The following is a 21,371-nucleotide window of genomic DNA, read 5'->3' on the forward strand; positions in this document are numbered from 1 at the left end:
CGCTTCGGTCCACGCTTCGGCCAAGCTTCGGCGGTGCCTAGGAGTGGCGGAAGGACTGGAACCTTTGCGGAGAACAGCGTGGCAGATGCACGAGTTCGTCAAGCAGCCTGGCTAAAGCATCCAGTCGCTCTTCTATGCTCACATACTGGAAGACGATTGTAGTAGAAGGCCACCCAAGAACGAAACATGTTGTTCTCCCTTTCAATCGAAGCACACTTCCTGAATACATCAACATGGAGTTCATCCGCAGCAATGTTAGCCAGTACATACCAAGCCCCCGCAGGTGTTTCAAGTGCCAGCGGTACGGGCATGGCAGCCAAATATGCCGAGGACACCTTACCTGTGCAAAGTGCAGCGCACACGACCACACAACAGATAACTGCAGTGCAGCTGACTACAAATGTGTGAACTGTGAGGGCACCCACACTGCATACTCATGGTCCTGTGCTGCCTTTAAGGCCGAAAAGGAAATGATCAATGTAAAGGTAACTAAGAAGATAACATACGGGGAGGCGCGAAAAAAGCACAGAATGCTTTCCTTCGCTCCCTATGCTGACGCAGCCCGCAGAGGGGCACAGCACAGAGGATATAGCACTCTCCTAACACCCCTTGTCAGCACCAGTGGTGACTCTCTTGAACATCAAGCAGACACACTAGGGCAACACTTTGAATACATATTCAGCTCAGCGCACTATACCGATTCCTTTTTGCGGCACCAGGTAGCTGAGGAGAGGAAGCCTATATGTGATAAAAGACCATGCACAGAAGGGTACAATAGCCCTTTCACTATCCAGGACCTGAAGATTGCACTAGGCACATGTGGGAACACAGCACCAGGTCCTGACAGGATCACAAATGGAATGTTCAGGCACCTGCATGTGGACACGCTTGACAACCTAGTTTGCATGTATAATAAAATATGGGCCACAGGACGCTTTCGTAAGCATGGAAGGAAGCGATCATTATCCCAATATTAAAACCTAGAAAAGAACCCATCCTTGCTGCCAGTTATCGGCCTATTGGTCTAACCAGCTGTTTATGCATGCTTTTTTAAAAAATGGTAAATCGTTGCCTACATTTTTCTTAATACAATGGTCATCTTCGTCAAAATCAAGCTGGTTTCCGAGCTGGGCGGTCAACAGCTGATCAGCTCATTGCATTTGAGTCGTATGCAAGGGGTGCTTTTGTACACAAACAACATTGTTCATCTGTCTTTTTCGATCTTCAAAAAGCATGATACCACTTGGCGCTATCTCTTTCTCTTGACATCACAGGGAACATGCTGAATACAATACGAAGTTACTTGTATAAACGGACTTTTAAAGTTCGTGTTGGCAATGCATACTCAAAGCAGTAAATACAAAAAATGGTGTCCCTCAAGGTGGTGTTCTCAGTTGTACACTTTTCATAGTCAAAATCAACTCTCTAAACAGCGTGCTGCAAAAACCATTTATTTTTCTGTATATGTGGATGACATCCAGATAAAGTTCAAATCTTGCAACTTGGCCATATGTGAAAGACAGATTCAGCTAGGTGTTAACAAATTGTCCAGGTGGGCTGAAGACAATGGGTTTAAATTTAACCCTGTAAACCGTGTTTGTGTGCTTTTGTCAAAGCAGCGTAGCATCAGACCTGACCCCAACATTACACTTAATGGCCAGAGCCTTGCCCTTAAAAAAGGACATAAATTTCCTGGCGTAGTTGTTGAAGAAAAACTTTCCTTCCTTGCCCACATAAGTCAGTTGTGACTAAAGTGTCTCAAAGCAATGAATCTGCTAAAAATTCAATCTCACCTGTCATGGGCACAGACCGCGAATGCCTTCTGAGCCTTCTGAATCATCATCATCAGCCTGATTATACCCACTGCAGGGCGAAGGCCTCTCCCATATTTCTCCACTTAACCCGGTTCTGTGCAGTTCTATCACGCATTGACTATGGCTCGATGGTCTATGGGTCCGCATCATCCTCTGCTCTAAAATTTCTTGAATGAATGAATGAATGAAAACTTTATTTCCACCGAAAAGGAGCCCCTAATCTCCCGCCCCAGGCACGCAGGCCAGGGAGCGGGTCAGGAGGGCTCCGCAGGCTGAGGTCAGGTGAGGTTACAAGCACTCTTCACGGTCTCAGCGGCCAGGCGGGTCGCGTGCCGCTGAACGGTGGGATCTCCGCTCCACAACCAAACCTCCCAGGCTTCTCTACTATCAATGTAAATGCCGGCGCCTGGGGAATCGGCGCATTGCCATAATATATGGTCTAGCGTGCCTTTTGATCCGCAATTTTTACACTTAGAATCTTCTTCCTCCCCGGTCTGTGTTAAGAAAACCCAAACAGGGCAGATGTAGTTATCGGCTTGTATTCGCCTCCAGATGCGTGCTTCATTGTTAGTGAGAGACCGATCTGGGGGAGGGTATACTTTTCGATCTAATTTGTAAGATTATGTGATCTCATTGTATGTGATAGCGCAATCTTTAATTCCCTTGCATTCGGGCTGTTCTACCGCTGCCCGGTGGTAGACATCTCGGGCCAGCAGGTGTGTAGCTTCGTTGCCAGGGACAGATTCGTGTGCTGGTATCTATATGATGGATATGGTTCTAGTAATGGGATTTGGGAGAAGAATCTTTTTGGCCTCCTCTGAGATCCGTCCTTTTGCAAAATTCCAGACAGCCGTTTTGCTGTCGCTGATTATAGTTTTCGCCTGTGTACCAGTGCATGCGAGCGCTATTGCGACCTCTTCAGCTGTACTAACGTCACAAGTGCGTGTTGAGGCCACAATTTTAGGTGCACCTTCTCCATTTACTACTGCCGAGACAGCTGCTCCATGTCGTCCGCATGATGCGTCCACCTTTGGCTCTGTGTTCTCTGCGTTCTTTGTTGTAGTCTGGGTGCATGTTTGGAGGTAAAGGTGGTACCAGTATGTGTTCCCCTATGTTGGGTGGGATAGATGTTTTCGTCTGTGGGCCTCTGTCTGATTGCAGTCCGACCCAGTCTAGGATGGCTCTGCCTATCTCCGTCTGACTTAGTCTTTCCAGTTGAGAGATTCTGACAGCTTCAGTGAGCTCTTGCCATGTATTATGAATCCCCATTTTCTCCAGCTTCTCTGTTGATGTGGAGACAGGGAGGCCTAGTGCGCGTTTGGCGCATTTTCGAATTATGACGTCGATTTTTTCACGTTCTGTCTTTTTGAGATTGAGAAAACGTGTGGCATAACATATGCAACTGATGATGTAGGGTCTGTGTCATTTTGAGTAGACTACGTTCCTTGAGACCGTGTCCTCTAAGCGCTACTCTTCTGAATATGCCCGTAACTTGGGCTGCGTAGTTCTCCAATTTTTTGATGGTGTTTGTGTTCTGCCTTCTTGCTTGGAGGATCATTCCTAGGATTATAATTTCCTCTACTTGTGGAACCGGGTAGTTTTCAACATTTATCTTTATGTCTGCTTTATTCTTCTTATATTTGGGGTTGTAGATAAATAGTTCTGACTTTTGCGGCGAGCAGGATAGACCGCGTTCCGCAGCGTACTCAACCACCTTACTTCCGGCAGCCTGGAGTTTGTTCTCTATTTCTGCGTCGCTACCTTTATTTATCCAGAGATTTATGTCATCTACGTACATGCTAAATTTTAAGTCCGGTATTTGCTTTAGTTGTGCTGGTAGCCCCCTCATAGCAATATTAAATAGAAAGGGAGACAAGACAGAGCCTTGTGGCGTTCCCTTGCTACCCAAGGTGATTGTGTGTGATTTGACGCTTTGAAAGGTCATGGTGACCTCTCTGTTAGTGAGAAAATCTTTGATATAGTTATAGGTTCTGATTCCAACCCCAACCTCTTGGAGACCTTCGAGCACTGCCTTAGGCTTGACATTGTCGAAGGCTTTGGTTAGGTCAAGTCCGAGAATGTCTTTGTATATGAAGATTCATGTGTTATGATATCGTATCTAAGTCTTAGCATCACGTCCTGTGTGCTTAGCCCCGGCCTGAAGCCCACCATTTCGTGTGGCCAGAGGTTCTCTTGCTCCATGTATTTGGTAAGTCTCGTCTGAATAACGCGTTCCATTAGCTTTCCCACGCACGAGGTCAGTGATATGGGTCTTAGGTTTTCTAGTTTTGGTGGCTTCCCCGGTTTGGGTATGAGGACTATACTGGCATTTTTCCATGCCTGCGGTAGTTGTCCAGTCTCCCATACCTTATTCATGTATTCTGTCAGGGCTGTGATTGACTCGTCGTCTAGATTTCTGATAATAGTGTTCGTGATACCGTCAGGTCCTAGGGCTGATCTTGTCTTTAATCCAATAATCTCAGCTCGGACTTCAGCCCTAGTGATGGGGGCGTCTAAGTCTAGGTTAGGTTTCCCCTCATATGCTGGTAACGTTTCGGTTTTCGTTTGTCCGACGTAGATTTCGATTAATTTGCTCATCAATTGTTCGCCCGAGCCTTCGAAGGCATGCTTAACTTTAGTTTGATTTACGTTGGCTTGTGCTTTAGATTTTTCCGGATCGAGCATGTGTCGTAGAATGTTCCATGTTTTCGAGAGGTTCATGCCTTGTTCCATTTCATCACATCTGCTGCACCAGTTTTGTTCATTTAGTATGAGGGCGTATGTCTCCATCTCTTTATTATGTCGAGCGAGTTCTCTCCTAATATTACGGTTCCATCTTTGTGTTTTTAGGCTTTTCTCTAGATCCTGTTTCTTGTTCCACATGTTTAGGAGTTTGCTATCGATACTCGGCGGTGCATCTTCGTCTTCTAGAGTTACTGTTGCTTCCTCCACGTGTTTCTTTAGCGTTTGTGACCACTTATGGATATCGTCGATTTTCTCAATTCTCTTGGTCTGTCGTATTTGCCTAAATCTTTCCCATTCCGTGATTTTGGGTTGTTTGGGTTTTCTAATTTTGATTCCTTTTCCTAATTTGAGTGCAATAATGAAGTGGTCACTACCTAGGTTTTGCTCCGTGTTTTTCCAGCCCGCTGTACTTACATTCTTGCTTAAGGTCAGGTCTGGGGTGGTGTCCCTGCTGACGCTATTACCCGTGCGTGTGGGTGCGTTTGGATCTGTGTGCAGGGTAAGTCCTAGTGTTTGCATGTCTTCCCATAATTGCCTGCCCTTAGGATCCTGCCGATCGTACCCCCATTCCTGATGGGCGGCAATAAAGTCAGCGGCTATGATAAGCGGGTTATTTCCTGCGATCTTTAGGGCTTTTCGCAACAGGACTTGAAACCTAACTTTCCTTTGCTTCGGAGTGCTATATATGTTCAAGAGAAAGATACTCTTTCGGTCTTTTCTTCCAGTGATGATTTCGGTTAAAACTGCTTCTATATCCCGAGATGTGATCTCGTGATTAGTAGCGGCTATGTTTCTCTGGATAAAAGTCGTGACTTTGGACTTTTCGCCCCTGTCGCTGCTGTGGCTTTGATATCCGAACAATTTGGTTGGGTTTCTCCCAGTCTCCTGTATCATGATAGCTATGGGTTTGTCGGCAGTTTGTTCTATGTATTGTTGCAATAGCGCTCGCTTTCTCTGGTACTCTCGGCAGTTCCACTGCCAGATCGTGGAGTTGTCTTTCTGATTATGGCTTTTGTCCATGATTGTTACCCATTGTTTCTTCTAGTTTTGCGATTCTGTTACTGGATTCAGAGAAGACCAGTGATGCTTCCTGCATTTGTTTAGTGAGATTTTGAATCTGCACTTGCATCTGTCCCTGAGCCCCTAGAAGTTGCTGGATTAGCGTGTTAATATTCTCGAGTTGCTTATCAAATTTGTCATTACGTTGTTCAAATTTTCTATTAAGGGTTATAAACGGATCGGTGTCTCCCCCTTCACGCTTCTGGGGTGGCGGCCGGGTGAATTCCAAGTTCATAAGTTTGATTCCTCTGAAGAAGAATTAGTAGTAATTGAATTTGTGGTTTTTGGTACCTCATTTGATTGATTTGCAGGCGGTCTCTTAGCCGTGGGCTTTTCGGTGAATTTAGATTTAGGTTCCTGAATTTCGCTACTGATTTGTTTGATCATCTCTCTAAGTTCTGCGTTTTCCCCTCTGAGTTTTTCCATCTCTCTATTTTCAGCCTGGGAGGTTTTGCTAACGAAGCTTACCACCTTGTTGTCTGCTGACTTGAGTTGGCCCCATGGATTCTTGGGATCTCTGGGAGGCAGGCCAGGTCCTCGTCCCTGGCTCGTGTCCCGGGATTTCGAGGTCTCTCTGGTTCTTGAGCTTGATCTTGATCTCGATCGGGTCCCGGTCTCCGACTGTGGGTCCGTGTGTGCCCGGTTCCTACCTCGGGGTTCTCGTCCGCGGTGCTCTTGTTCCGAAGAGTAGAGGATGGGTCCCTGGCTTCCTGAAGTTGATTGCAGTTGTTGTTTTTCTAACCTTTTCTCCCACATTTTCTTCTTTGAGAGGTAGGGCATTCTGTATATTTCGCGGCATTTGTTGTCTTCTAGGACATGGTCTTTACCGCATAGTTGACACTTAGGTTCACATGTGTGTCCAGCGCCTGGATGTTCCAAGCCACAGCCACGACACTTCACGTTGGTCGGATCTGGGCATACATCGGCTCTGTGTCCCAGCCTGCCGCATGTTGTGCAGACTTCGTACTTCTTATACAAGTAGCACCTCATGTTTATTCCTTGGAAATTGAGCCATTTCGGAACAAACCAGTCTTCGAAAAGTATCAGAATGGTTTTGGATCCCGCTCCCAGTCTTCTAATACCGGAGATTTGCGGATTAGTCCCACTCCATTCTATCATTTCTTTAAGTTCCTCCGCTGGGAGATGATGTCCGCCTTCGTAGTCGTCAGATCCAGGCCGGCGGCTTGGATGATAACTCGAGACAAGCTCAATCTTCCTACAATGTGATAATGCTATTAATTCCGCCTCTGGGGCGGATGATGATTTTGTTAGCGGTGCTGGGAATTCGCTCCTGCGGTCGCTCAATCGATTTTTCGGCCAGCTTCCTCCCTTGTGGGGGCTTGGGCTTGGGTGGGTTCAGCATTCCAACGTGGTCGGCTTGGGCGTTGTTGACGGCCACGTTTCGGTTTCTCTTTCTGACGAACCATTGTCCGTTCAAAATATCGCTGGCCGAAGCGTCTCTTCCCTCCACTGTTTCCATCATCTTGATCTTCTCAAGTCGCGACGCTCTGGGGCCGCTCCCAGCCTCTTCGGGTAACGCCTAGCGCCCAGCGAGGCTTCGGAGTCGAGCTAAGCCTAGGCCGCGGTCAGAAAGTTTTAAAGACTCATAAAATCCAGAAAATTGGGCCTACCGTCGAAAGTCCGGTGTCCCCGTGGTGTTTCGAGGTTCAGGTATCCGTTGGTAACACAGGATAGGAGGTGAGAAGTCAAATACCGCATTCGCAGATTGAACTTTTGCGGAGCGAAACAAAGTGCGTCCGTCTCAGAAAGCGAACGCCAGCGAAAATCCCTAAAATTTCTTGATCCCATGCACCACCTCGGCCTTCGCCTCGCCATGGGCGCTTTTCGAACTAGCCCAATTGCTAGTCTTCCTGTCGAGGCGAACCAATGGTCACTGCGACGAAGAGGATAATTTACTTGTGTAACTTATGCTATGCTGGTACTATGACAACTGGGTCATCCATGTCGCTGGCTCCTACTTGACAAAACTAGTACAGCACTTTTCTCAAGAAAACCATCTCTGACACCGCCATATCCAATCAGAGTTGTCACGCATATTGAATATCTGGACGTTCCGGTTACCAGTCTTCATACAGCTTCCATAAAAACGTTAATTCCTCCTTGGGCAATGCACACTGTTAATTGTGACCTGTCGTTTCTTGAAGCGGGGAGACATGCATCCCCTATTTTCATACAGCAGCACTTCATGTCACCTCAGGCGAAGTACACTAGGGATGAATATTACACTGATGCTTCATAGTCTGTTCAAGTGTCTTGTGCAGCACATGGACCGCAATTTTCACTTTACAAAACACTGAACATTCAGGTAGAACGAAAGGAAGAAGATGGTTTGCACGGTATAAAAAAGAAGAACTGAACAAGGGTAAATAGAGTACGCATCAGGTCGCAGATGAGCCAACGTTTCGTCAAGTGAACTTGTCTTCGTCTGCCCAGACGAAGACAAGTCCACTTGTCGAAACGTTGGCTCATCTGCGACCTGAGGCGTACCCTATTTACCCTTGTTCAGTTCTTGTTTAAAACAGTGAACAGACGTGCAAGTATAATTACCGCTGCATGCCAAGGAATCTTGCTAGCTGTGAGACATATTATTGAAAATAAATTACAGCGGTAATCTACACAGACTCCCTCAGCGTTTTAACCTCGCTATCCTCTTTGAAATGGCATAAGAACCCAGACCTAAATTCCTTATTTTACAACCTAGTGTCTGCCCATAAATTGGAACTTAAAATTAGGCTATGTTAGGTACCAGGCCACCGTTGTATACCAGGCATCGAGGTTGCTGATAGGCTTGCTGCATTAGCTGCCCTTCGAAATGACACAGACACTGACAAGATAATTTATCATGACCTCAGGCCATGCATAAAAAATATGATTCGGCAACAATGGCAAGAGGAATGGGATGCAGCAACAAAATATTAACTACACACAATAAAGCCAAGGATAGGCAGGTGCACCACAAAAAAAAACAAGACAGATTTAGAGAAGTAGCTCTGTGCAGGCTGAAAATTGGCCACACATACGCAACACATACATATCTTTTAACTAACTCTCCTGCAGACAACTGTTCGAGATGTGGTGATAGGCTTACAGTCATTCATGTTTTAATTATATCTGCACAACTCGAACCAGAAAAGAGGCGTCATTTTCCCTCCTTGTGCACTAACCAAATACCTGCCCACCCATTCATTTTTCTTGGTGACAACCCAATGTTTCCTTTAAAGCATGTGCTTAAATTCTTATCACAAGTAGGCTTTTTACATCGCATTTTTATCGACGTGGGTCTCAGCCTCCTCCTTGAGAGGACGGATTAGATCTTTTAAAGCATCTTAATATACATTTTTTAATTTTTTTCCCCGCTCAGTATACATCGCAAACGAAATTTAAGCACTATAAAGAACAGTTTTTAGGGATATTACAGAGAGAATGCATTTTTAGGACCTGTACACCACTGTTTTTTACCCTTCATGAAACATCACAGCTATCACATTACATAAACTTCAGTACAACGTTAACCGTGTCTTTGGCGCTCTTTGGCCTGAGACGCCCTTGCGCCAATAAAAAACCATAATCATCATCATCCGAAATTGATGGGAAGCCCTAGTCCAAGTTCTCCCAATCAATATTTATGCCCATAATTAAGTCATTATTTTATTTATGTCTGGCCTTTCTAAACAGCCACAATATTAAATTTTACAATAATTCATAATATTATTCTAGCCTAGCAGACTTCATGTACACCTTGTTCAGGCTATGGAGATGTGTGTTCTGAACAGTAATATTGCGCTAAGAGTTGCAGGCTGTCCACAGCAACCACATAATGAGCATCAGTTAGCAATCGGTATGTTTTAGTTTTTTTAGCGCGATTTGCATGAACACTTAAGCCATGTAATATTTCTAACCGACTAGACATGGCAACAAATCTTATACAAATAACCTATAATAGTAGTTTAGGGCAACATCTAATACAAATGAAGATCAGAAAGAATGATTGCACAATTGCACGCACGCCTTCTAGACCCATTACGGCCAATGTGGGACCTGCAGCGGTTTTGTGTGGGTAGCCCCAATCGGACTGGGTGTGGTTTTTGAACCTAAAGCCCACTTGCTGTTGCACGTGCTTTCAATGTCCCCACCAGGGACCGATTTTGGTATCTTTCGGGCCCTCCCGCCTTTCAGCCCCATTGCGACCCATGTGGGATATAAAGCAGTTTTGTGTGGGCTGGGTGTAGTTTTTGAACATAGACCCCACCTGCTGTTGCACGCGCCTTCAAAGTCCCCACAAGGGACGGAATACTTATACAAATATTTATATAAATATGTATATAGATAGCCAAGTATCTATCTATCTATCTATATATATATATATATATATATATATATATATATATATAACAGATTAATTTGCTTTCAAGAAGTTGAACTCCATTCTGAAGAACGCCCGGTTTTTGAATGACATTCGACAATTGTCTCCCGAAGTCCAAACATCTTCCCTTGAATCTTTCCGCAGCTTGGTCATCAGGTTTGCTCCCAAATCAATTGCATACTCGGATGGTGGGATGCAAGTAAGGTAAGTTGAATGAAAGAAAAGACAGAGATTACGTTTCACTCCAGTGTGACTATGTAGTCCAACTTTTCTGCACGGCAAGTGCAAACAATAAACCCTTGCATGAAGCTTTTAATGTATGTACATAATATTGTCATTATAAAAGGAAAATAGGCCAGAGAAATTAAAACATATGGCGGAAAAGAAAATAAGAAGTTTATCTATGAAAGCTTGTGCTTCATTTGCTCCATTTCCGTTTGCTCCTTTTCATTCTTTAACTCACTGAGCAGCCCATTGGAACTCGCAACTAAGCAGATCGCTTTTAGTTCATGCTATGGAATAGCCCTGGAGGGCTTACAAATTGCACTGTGACCAATTTCAAACACTTCAAAACAGCCTTTCTCATGGTGTAGTGCTGATGTCTGGAGAAAAAAGCAAATGAGTTCAAGTGTTTTTTTTTTTTTTAATGGGAGGAGTGAGCAGCTGCTGTATTACTGGACGCATTGGGTGCCTTTTTTTAACGAGAGTTGGGCTTGACTTCAGTCTCCTTAGTGCACTGCTTGATCTGGAGCTCTCATGTTATCAGGCCAGTTAAAAGGAGACCCTACAACTGCGATCGACAGGAGTCGAACCTGACATCTGTCGAACGAAAATTGCCCATCACATAACTCAATCCCAACTTCTGCATAAAGCAGTCCCCCAATGGATGCACATTATGAGCCAGTATCGCAATCCTTCCATCCTGATAGCAAATACACTGCTGTAAAATTAGCTTAACTTATCGTGTCGTTCTTTTCGAAACTTGGAACACTGCCTTGTCAAAGTTAGTTGTAGAAAATGGGAGATATACACGTGTCTTTGAAAACGCTGCACATAAGGGGCACCAGACGAGCGCAGGAAGAAAACGAGAACACAAAATGAATTCCAGGAATTATGGTCTGCTTGTAAGGTAAGCCTTGTAAGCTTTATTGGCATATTTGTTCATTAAGATCGTGTCCCACCTTTTATCTGCGAATTAACTTTAAAAAGCCTAGTGTTTTTATCAGATTTGTGGCGGATAAATATTTAATCCTTATTTGTACTCGGCACTGTATTAAGCGGAATGACGTAAATTGGCAAATAGTCGCTTAGATCGCACATCAGTGTACATGGTTTCACTTCTTCAGGAGAAAAGCTTGTGGTACAAAGGTGTAGGTATTTTGAGAGGTAGGAGTTACTCTGGTTGGTGTTTCTATTAAGTTGCTGCACGCGTAGGACGTAAACAGCTGTTGTAGGCCCAAATAGCCTGACCTATTTGATGAAGCATTGAGACTGAAATCGCCAATACAAACATACTGTAGCTTTAACAAAGGCTCAGTTCGAACAGTTTTTCGATACAGTGCAAAAAGCATTAAAGGAGCCAGATGGTAAGCGGTAAATCGCCGCTGCCAGAAATTTATACAATTGCACAACGACACATTCAATGTGGTCACTGATAATATTGTACTCAGGTAGTGCTTTATATTTATGATCTGAGGGAATATACATCGCAGTACCACCACCTCCATTTGAAGTGCGACATATCGATATATGATCTTAACAATAAAAAAGAATAAGTACTTTCTTCTGGGCGAGTTGGTTCATATTAGCAAAAGGTAAAAGACTTGCGCAAAAAGTAGATGAAGAAAGAGACGTGACAACAAGACAGAGCGCAAATTGCGCAATTTGCGCTCTGTCTTGTTGTCACGTCTCTTTCTTCATCTACTTTTTGCGCAAGTCTTTTACCTTTTGCTAATAAAAAAGAACACTCATGATGTAAAAAAAAAACATGTTTCAGTAAAGCAAATAATATCACAAGAGTGGTTAAGGTCATTTAGGAATAAACCTACTTGATCAAGTTTGCTGTTTAAACTCCTGGCGTTCAGGGGGAAAAAAAAGAAAGCGTCTGTTTTTGAGAAAGTCTGCTCACAACGGAAATCGAAACTTGAATGCGTCATCTTGCGCAAAGAGGACTAAGAAGGAGCGTTTCGTAGCGTGCCAGCAGGGTAGATCACAGAAAATCGATAAGATCTTGCTCACTGCAAATGACTGTCGCTCGCGCGCTGGTCTGCTTCCGCAACAATACTTTTCAATTAACATGACAAACAGATGCGTACACATTCTTTGTGCTCAATCTTTTGTGGAAAAGTAATACAGAATAGCTAACTTAAACAATAGAAATTTAGGTATTAAGGGGCATTTAGCACGCGTGATAGGGCTTACCATGCACTATATAATTGATTGAGGTGTGCGCGAGTAGCCAGTGGGATTCCCTTGCTCAGTCGGGGATGACGTTGCAGTGGCGTAGCAAAATGCTTTGCAAGGACGAAAGAACCGCCACAATCGTTTTTAATTCAGTGCGCAACGTGGATTGGCATCGAAACCAAAACTATGTCTTGCGCCTTGTACTCTGCGTCACGTCGTACTAAGTTAGCTGCAGCATCAGGTGTCGGTGCGTTACTGGTCTTTGATGTGTCGATGGGGTCGTCTGTCCAGTTATCCCAGGACAACGTGGCACACAGCGCGTCATGCTCCCAACAGAGGCGAGGGATGATGATTATGGGTCTATACAGATGAAAAACGTGAAAGTTCGCGCAGTGCGCAGTTGTCGGGCTTCTTCAGCTCACTAAAAGTATGCGGTGAAGGTGACGTTGCGTCGACATTGCAGCGTATTCCATCCATCGTTGTCGTGAACTCTCTACCATAAGTCAGTAAGGATAGGGGCAAGCTTGTAGTTTCCTAGATGGCGGTGTTTCAGCCGAAGATCACCTAGAATGGGATGGTGTCCCGGGTATGGTATGCAATAAGGACTATATTGGCAAGAGGAATAAACTATTTCAAGAACTCTTGTATCCTGGAAGGGCTCCTAAATATCCAGGAGCACTCTGGCTTCTGCATCACGCCTCGCCCGCGGGATTAGTCCTCTCTGATTTATTAGGTGGTGGCAAGAAGAGCACCCTCCCAAGAAGATCTAAATGGGTCCATGGGACGAGGATGGTCCAGAATGACCGCGGTTGCGGACAGGCCCAAAGGTGGTATGTAGAGATCGGCTGTTAGTATCTGAGAGGTTGAACCGTGAGCGGAGTATATGGCCGGGTGCATGCGGCTCACTGTTACTGGCAGACATAAGAGTTTATTTGGAGCTGCTGAGACCACGCTCTCATATACGCCATTGGCATGTTAGACTGTAGCATGGGATAGTTGGTGTCAACACGGCTGAAAAACTTGCACCTATGCCTGTTATGAACAAACCTGGTGTGCCGTGATAAAATGAGATTTATTCGACAGAAAATTTTACGACATTACTGCAGTGTCAGTTGTCAGAAATTTTAGTTTTAGCGTAACGAGCAGTGTACTGGAGCGGCACTATAAGAGATTAGTTGCCCGTCGATAAGGTTTAGAAGAAGTCGAAGAGACTCATAGAATTGATTTAAAGTGTTCGACCGGGAGATTATAGGGTTGGGTCCCCGAACATGTCTGACTGGGGTGTCTCGTCGCTGTTATTGAAAAATTTTCATGTCATAAACTACGTCTCCAGTTAAACGTAGTTTATGTTAACTTCCGTGGATTCTACGCAACGTCCGCAGAAGCCTGTGATGCCATGCTGTCGGCTCATCGTTCGTAGACTTCCAGAATTTCATTTCTGACCTTTTCAGAACAATAACCAGTGATGCTGTAGGGTACGAGATTCTTTACGAGGATGCTGTTCTGGAGGTTGAGTGGAGACAACGGACGCCTAAAGTCGACAGGAGTGGAAGCGGTTTTACCAGATTTTAAAAGCCAGGATACCAGATCTGGTGCTCTGTACAACTTCTGGCGCTTCCCGGTCTGAAGGAAATATGCTCGTCTACCTTCTAGGGAGCGATACAGAAAACATTTATTAAATATAATTAGTACAAGCTAGCGAAGCTTTCCATCCTTGTGGAGAGTTCCGCTAGCGGCAGCTGACTTTTGAACTAGCTGGATGATCCAGGCTTGCTTGCCCAGGTTATCGCTGGTCAGTGTAGGCTCCCGCTGCTTGTGTTTCGTGTGTGGCACTATTGAAGTTTTGCCAGATTTGTCCTTGATTCCAAAAAGGTATGCGGAGTGTGGGGCTTACTTCCCACAAGTGATAGTAACTTGGCTATTTTGGTGCACTATTGTTGCTTGAAGTATGAAGATATCAAGAGAAAAATATGAGGGGAATTTCTTTCTGTCGATAACGTCTGATGACGCTGTTGACAGGAAGGATGCTATCAGGACAGGATGCTATCGACCAACGCACCGAAATACTGAGTCCCTCCAGCTTATGAGTCGAGTCTTGATTTGCGATGAGGAAATCGTTACTTTTTTCTTCGAACCTCTTGAACTGATGGCCAACTTTGTTGACTCCGGTGATTTGTTGATAGATGAGCTTGCACAGATTCAAGACTTCCTCCAGGTACTTTATGAATATCTCGCAGATAAGCAGAGCTCCGACTGAGTATTTTTTCACCGGGCTTCTTTATGGCATCAAAGTTGCTGAGGAACTTCATAATATCTTCTACGAATTAGTTGCATGCCGTCAAATTGTGATTGTGTTTGCTCTACCACCTTATGACCATGCCTGCAAAAGCGAAAACCATGTTGCGCGGCCGAGAGTAAGGGTCCGACTTATTCTTGCACCACTCCAACTGGTAATCGGCAAGCCACTAGTCGATCTGATTGCTGCACGAACAGATGAACTCCCACCACTGCAGTCATAGGTTTCTAAGTGCGGACATCGATGCACCTCGTCGGGAGACATCGCAGCTACATGTGGCGGCAGGCCAGCGATAAGCTATGTCGGCGCAATTTAAGCCGGGTGTCTCTTTCGGAGTATGTGGTGAATGTGTAGCCCGCAGCGTGCCCAAAGTTACGAGTAAGGTTTGTTGCCTGTACGAGGGACGTCGAAAGCCAATTGAACCGGCTTGTTAGTTATTCACCACATGCCAGCCCTTCGTTGTTTACCGAGTAACGGAATGTGCACACCCACACATGGGGATTGGCTCTTCCTTTGTCATTATCGTCTCTTCCTTACATTTATTCCTCTCTAGGTATCGCATTATGTGCGTGAAAAAATGGCTGAAAAACAAATATCCGCAGTATGACTGGAAAAATAATTTTTGTCAATCAATGCCACAAATTTCAAAATCTGGAAAAACTTTTCGTCATTCAATGAATCCTTGATTGATTGACTTGTATACAATGCTTCTAATTACACAAATTAAATCTTCATAAAAGTTGCTGCTTTTAAAACCTTGAGCATAGTAGGAAGCACGAAGCACTAGCACAAAGAACCCTAGAGCGCTTACGCTTTAAATAATTTGTTCAGAATAATCTCACATAATCATTTATTTTCCTTGAGGGCCCGTAGGCGGCCATTACATAAGGGGGAGCAACAATAAACGAAATCACAAACAAAAGGAACCTTCGGAATAAAGCAGTGTAGAAGGCAAACATAATTTTTAAAAGAGCATTATAAAACGAAAGAGTGAACAATTTTAGATGCATTGCGGCCATCGCGCTATATGAAGAAGAGGAAAACGGGAACACTGTTTTGCATACAAATGTTGCAATATATAAAAAAAATACAACACGTGCAGAGGTGGTACTTAGAATTGCGACTAAGCAAGAAGATAAAGATAAAAGCAGGGTTTTGATTTTAATTTGATCACGCTCATTTACAATTGCCTCAGGTAGTCCATTCCAGTGTTCAATGGCGGATGGCAAGAAGGATTTATGAAATGCATCGGTGGAAGCCTAGACTGTGAAAAAGCCGACGCGATGTTCTATTGGGAGGGAGTAGGAGTGTGCAGCGCAAGTGAGGAAAACTGTAATATAACTTGCGGAAAAAGCAGAGTTTGGCAACTGTACCATGAGAACACAGTGGCGGTAAGTCAAGCGATGATTTTATGCACGTAGCACTGGTCCGATGGTCGTACCATAAAGCAGTAAATCGGGCCGCGCGACCCTGTACAGATTCTAATGCGTCAATTAGGTATAACTGCTGTGGGTAATGAATGAGTGAGCCATATTCAGGTTTAGTGCAAATGATAGTTCCGCAAGCAAGTTTGCGTATAAATAGAGGGGACACGGTTAGCAACCTTCTCAGTCGGCTGAGCGATTTCGAACTTTCAGCTACTATGTTTAAGATGTGCTCGGACCATGAATGCTTGCGAGTGATTGTTACTCTTAAGTACCGGTAGGAATTAACTTGTGTTAGAGGGATTGATCTCAAAGATTACTGATAATTCAAGCTATTGCGATTACTTGGTACTGTCATGAAATTGCATTTGGTACGTTTAGAGTCATCAGCCACCGGTTTTCGTTCAGGTAATTTCGGAGGAGGTCTTGGTCGTTGTTTGATGATATGCGTCGATGCAAGATACAGTCGCCTGCGAAAAGGCGAATTGATAATGAGATGGTGCAAGGAAGGTCTTTAATGAATACCAAAAAAAAGACGAGAATCGAGCACAGAGACTCGAGAATCGTGCACAAGTGGCCTTTGCCATGCAACTAACCTTGAATAACAATAACGGATGGCTGATCATGTTCCTCGCGGTTGCGTGCCCCAACTGGTCGTAAAAGGGTGGCGCCTGAAATAGCCGTAGCGAGTGGCCCCCGCTAGAGGTAGCACCAGGTTGCCAGACGAAGGAGTTCATACTGGCTAAGGATGGCGGAAGGCAGCCGTCGGTCGCTTTGTTCGCGCTGGTTGAAGGAGGCGCTTGTTCCGGTACGTGAGGCTGGTGCAGCAATGGCTCTTTTGGACGGGCGTCGCGTGAGGTTGCGGTCATTGTCCACAGCAGGGCTACCTGGAATAACATTGACAGATGTCTGACCTTGTTCCTCGCGGTAGCCTGCCCCATGGAGGGGACACTGCTAGCAGTCTGCTCAGTCGGTTGAGCGATTTCGAACTTTAAGCTACTATATACCACATATTCTATATACTACAATACGAAAAAGAAGGAAAATGGTGATAATATAGCCAAATGCCTCTCATTGTGGTAACCATGGTGGCTACTCGACAGATGGCGTGAGCGCGAACAGAAGATGCGCTGAATAATTAAGGAACAGAGCTTTAGTCCCTTGGTTGCATCTACTTCAAGCCTCTCTCTTTAATGACCAAGTCGGTGTGAGGATATTAAGTTAAGCCACAAATTTACCGCCTTGAGGTAAATCCTTTCCTGCCATGTTTCTCCTTTTTTGTTTAGACGTAGGCGACCTGCATGCATTATAATAACATGTTACGCTTGCATCACTGAACTCGCGCTTACGTCATTGAGAGTTCCGAGTGATAGTGCCGTCTATTTTATTTCGATTATATTGAGAAGCTGTTAGCTTGATGGTTATGGAAACATGGCATTTAATGAACACTGTGAGAGGCGGAATGGAATTCCTTAGAGATGTACTCAGCGGCATTAAAAATTCTTCAAATCATGCCATGGCTGTAAAACAGTACCCTAAAGCAACAGTCTCACATCCATTCCACTTTATTGGTAAAAATACACAAAGGTAGTCAATGCGTCTTCCATGAAGTAGACACTAATATCCTAGAATTGGTATTGTACTAGGTTATCGATGAGGCCCAGGCCAACTGCCGTTCTCCAGATGTCGATGTGTGCTGCATTGAACTTTTGCATCCTCTATATGGTACGACAATCGGTCATTCTTCTTTACATGTCCCTAATAATTCTCTCCATGTTCACGGGACGATCACAAAAGGAATTCCTTCGTACGGAACCTGAGGTCAAAAAACTAAACTATAAAAGATATGTGAAACTGTTCACTCTTTAATACACAGTGTTCAAAAGAATACTCGTGCTGGCTGCTCTCGACAGTCTTCGTGTCGCTTGGAATTCCGCTAACAGATTCATTCAGAAGGAGTCACGAACCTTCATTAGAAGGAGGAGGAATCAACATTTATTAAGCCCGAAATAATTCGGTGGTGCATGCTTGCACCAGACGGGGTGGTTCCCTAGTTGCGGGACCCATATGTTTCCAGCAGCTCCTGGCCCCTGTCTGTCAGTGCGAGCTGGATCGATAGGGCGGGGCTGGACAACAAGGTCTCCCATCGCTCAAGGGGTTGGGGATTGGGGGTGTTGGCGGGAAGGGGATGAGGGGGGGTTTTGAGTTGTTTGCATTCTGCCAAAACGTGCGGCAGGGTGCCCTTTTCTTTTTTACAAAAAGGACAGAGCATGTCGTGTTCCGCAGGGTACATGCGGCTCATCAATACGGGATGCGCAGGCGATCCCGCCTGCGCTCGGCGCAGGATCGTCTGTTGTTGCCTGGTGAGCTTGGGGTGCGGTTCTGGCAGTCTGCACCTTTCCTCTCGGTACATACTTGTAATTTCCCGAAAGCTGGTAACCGGATGCGGTAGCTCTTCCGGCTCGTTCTCGCCCCGGATTGACATTTCTCGGGCATAGTTGTCTGCGATGATGTTGCCTGCTACCTGCGAGTGAGCCGGAACCCACACGAGCTCTATAGCTCTTCCCGGAGGCTTGCACTTGGATAGAATGGCTCGGGCCACGGAGGATATTACCCCTCTGCGGAAGCTTCTGTAGGCTGTCTTTGAGTCAGTGACCACGGTGTCCACGCTCGGCTGTGCGAGTGCGAGGGCCAGGGCCGCTTCTTCTGCAACTGCGGCGTCTGTTGTCTTTATGGACGCGCTGACGATCAGCCTGTTTTTGGACGTAACCACCACTGCTGCACGGTCACTGTGTTTTCGGAGCGAGGCGTCCGCGTAGAGGACCCTGGGGTTCTCTTCCAGCTTCCGGGCTATGGCTTTGGCCTGCGCGGTGCGCCTCTCGTCGTCCTTGCCCGGCGTCATGTTCCGGGGAAGGGGTTTGGTCTGAATGGCCGTCTTCCAGTCTTCCGGAAGGGCTTCCTTGAGGGGTACTGGCTCAATCTGCCATCCTATCTTGCGTAAGACGGCTCGTCCGTGTTTCGTATGACTGAGCCGGATTCTCTGATTAGAGAGGTGGGCTTCAATGAGCTCCTCCACCGTGTTGTGGGCGCCCATGTCCAGCAGTCTTTGTGTGGACGAGTATATGGGAATGCCCAGTGCTTGCTTCGTTGCCTTACGAAGCATCGTGTTTAGGGTGTCCCTATTCGCCTTCGTCAGCTGGAGATAGGGGGCGGAGTAGGTAACCCGTGACACGACGAATGCGCGTATCAGGCGCATGACATCGTCCTCTTTGAGGCCTCGGTTTCTATTAGATACCCTTCTGATCATACTGAGTATCTGTTCGGCTGTAGTTTTGATCTTTGTGACGGCGGCGTGTGCCTTCCCGTCGGCCTGAAGTAGGAGGCCGAGGATCCTTATCTGCTGTGTTGGCTTGATAGCCGTTCCGTCGATGGTGACGATCACGTTCGGCGGCAGCTCTTTCTTGGATTTTCCCGGTTGGATAATAAGCAATTCTGATTTCTGAGGAGCGCAGCTCAGTCCGCATGACTTTGCGTACTCGTGCACGGTTGTTGCCGCCTTCTGCAAGGCTTCCTCCATCCAGGCATCAGAACCGGCTCGAGCTGTCCACACCGTAATATCGTCGGCGTAGAACGCATGGTCCACGCCTTCGATTTGCTTGAGTAGACCGGGCAGGGGCAGGAGGGCCAGATTGAAGAGCAGGGGCGACAAGACCGATCCCTGTGGGGTGCCCCTATCACCCAGCTCGACAGGGTCTGACTTCTCCTCCCCTATTCTGATGGTCGCTGTTCGGTTTAACAGAAATTCTTTGATGTAGTCGAATGTCTTTCGGCCACACCTGGTCATATTCAGATTCCGCAACACGCTCGCGTGGGACACGTTATCAAACGCTCCCTTCAGGTCGAGGGCGAGTATCCCGCGCGGCGTGTGCCTCATTGCCGGCTTGACGACCAGTTCGTGAAGTTGGATCATCACGTCTTGGGTGCTGAGATGTTGCCTCAAGCCGTACATCGTCTCCGGCATCTGATCTCTTTCTTCGAGGTGCTTCTGCAGCCGGCGAAGGACCATACGCTCCATCACCTTCCCCGCGCAGGACGTGAGGGAGATGGGCCGCATGTTGTCTATCGTGAGGGCCTTGCCGGGCTTTGGAATGAAGCAGACCTCGGCGTCCTTCCATTCCTTCGGCAACCGCGAGCTCTCCCAGGCTTCGTTGATGGGCCCTAGGAGGCCGCGGGCCGCTTTACTGCTCATGTTACTGAGTAGTTTGTATGTTATGGCATCCCTGCCGGGTGCACTTTTCTTGTTACTTTGATCTATCGCTGTCCACAATTCCGTCATGGAAAACGGCCGGTCCAGGTCTTCGTTGTCGGGTCCTTCGTACCTCTCTGGCTCCGGGTACTGTCCCTTCTCTGTCTTTAGGTACTTCGCCTTCAGGTCTTCCAGGAGCCTGCGGCCGTCTCCCTTGTACATGTTCAATACTTTGGTAAGGTTGCGATTGGTCGCAGTTTTGCTACTCAGCGGGTCGATCAGATGCCTCAAGAAGCACCACGTCTTCCACGTCGAGAGCTTGCCCTGCAGGCCGTCGCAGGTCTTCAGCCAATTCTCCCTGCATAGTTTGGCCGCGTGCTCGGCGATCTGCTTGTTCAAGGCTGCTATGCGCTTGGCCAGTTTTCTGTTGTGCCGCTGACGTTTCCATCGCCGCGTTAACGAGTGCCGGGCCGCCCATATGTGGGTCAGTCTGGCGTCCACGTACGGTGTCTGCGAAGTCGTTGCGATTTCTTGGGTAAATTTTTGGAGGGTCTTCTTCTGGTCCCTCGACCATTCGGTGTAGGTCTGTTGTGTTTCAGCTCGTCCCGATTCTTCCTCAGACGCTTCTTCTTGTTCCTGGGTGAACTTTATCATCTTGTCCCAATCCGTGATCCGCGCTGTCCCCAACACAGCCCGATATCGGGAACCTCGGATCGTGATGCCGATCACGCTGTGGTCAGAACCCAGGTCCACTTCTTCGCTTCTCCAAGAGACGTCTAGCGTTCCCGATAACCACGAAAGGTCTGGCGTAGTGTCCCTCGCGGCACTGTTGCCTCTTCTGGTAGTTACGTCAGGCTCGTTCAGGAGGGCAATCTCGTGATCCTCCATTGCTTTGGCCAATGCTTTTCCTCTTTTTGACTGGAACCTATAGCCCCATGTTGTGTGAGGGGCGTTAAAGTCGCCGAGGATCAGGAGCGGCCTGGTCCCCGCCAACCCTTTC

General features: G+C 46.3%; 1 protein-coding gene and 1 long non-coding RNA gene across 2 annotated transcripts in view; both read right to left on the reverse strand.

Moving 5' to 3' along the window:
* The window catches only part of LOC146193486 (uncharacterized), a 402,043-nt gene that overhangs the window by 356,846 nt on the left and 23,826 nt on the right, over positions 1–21,371 (reverse strand). The gene's annotated exons all lie outside the window — the stretch shown is intronic.
* Positions 15,317–17,490, reverse strand: LOC146193490 (uncharacterized). The gene is made up of 3 exons (XR_014706854.1): positions 17,364–17,490; positions 16,722–17,012; positions 15,317–16,595 (listed from the first exon to the last, which is right to left on the reverse strand). It is a non-coding gene; the product is annotated as an uncharacterized LOC146193490 (long non-coding RNA).

The sequence above is a fragment of the Amblyomma maculatum genome, chromosome 4, assembly GCF_055883805.1.
Source record: "Amblyomma maculatum isolate TAMU_Amacu chromosome 4, ASM5588380v1, whole genome shotgun sequence".
NCBI lineage: Eukaryota > Metazoa > Arthropoda > Arachnida > Ixodida > Ixodidae > Amblyomma > Amblyomma maculatum.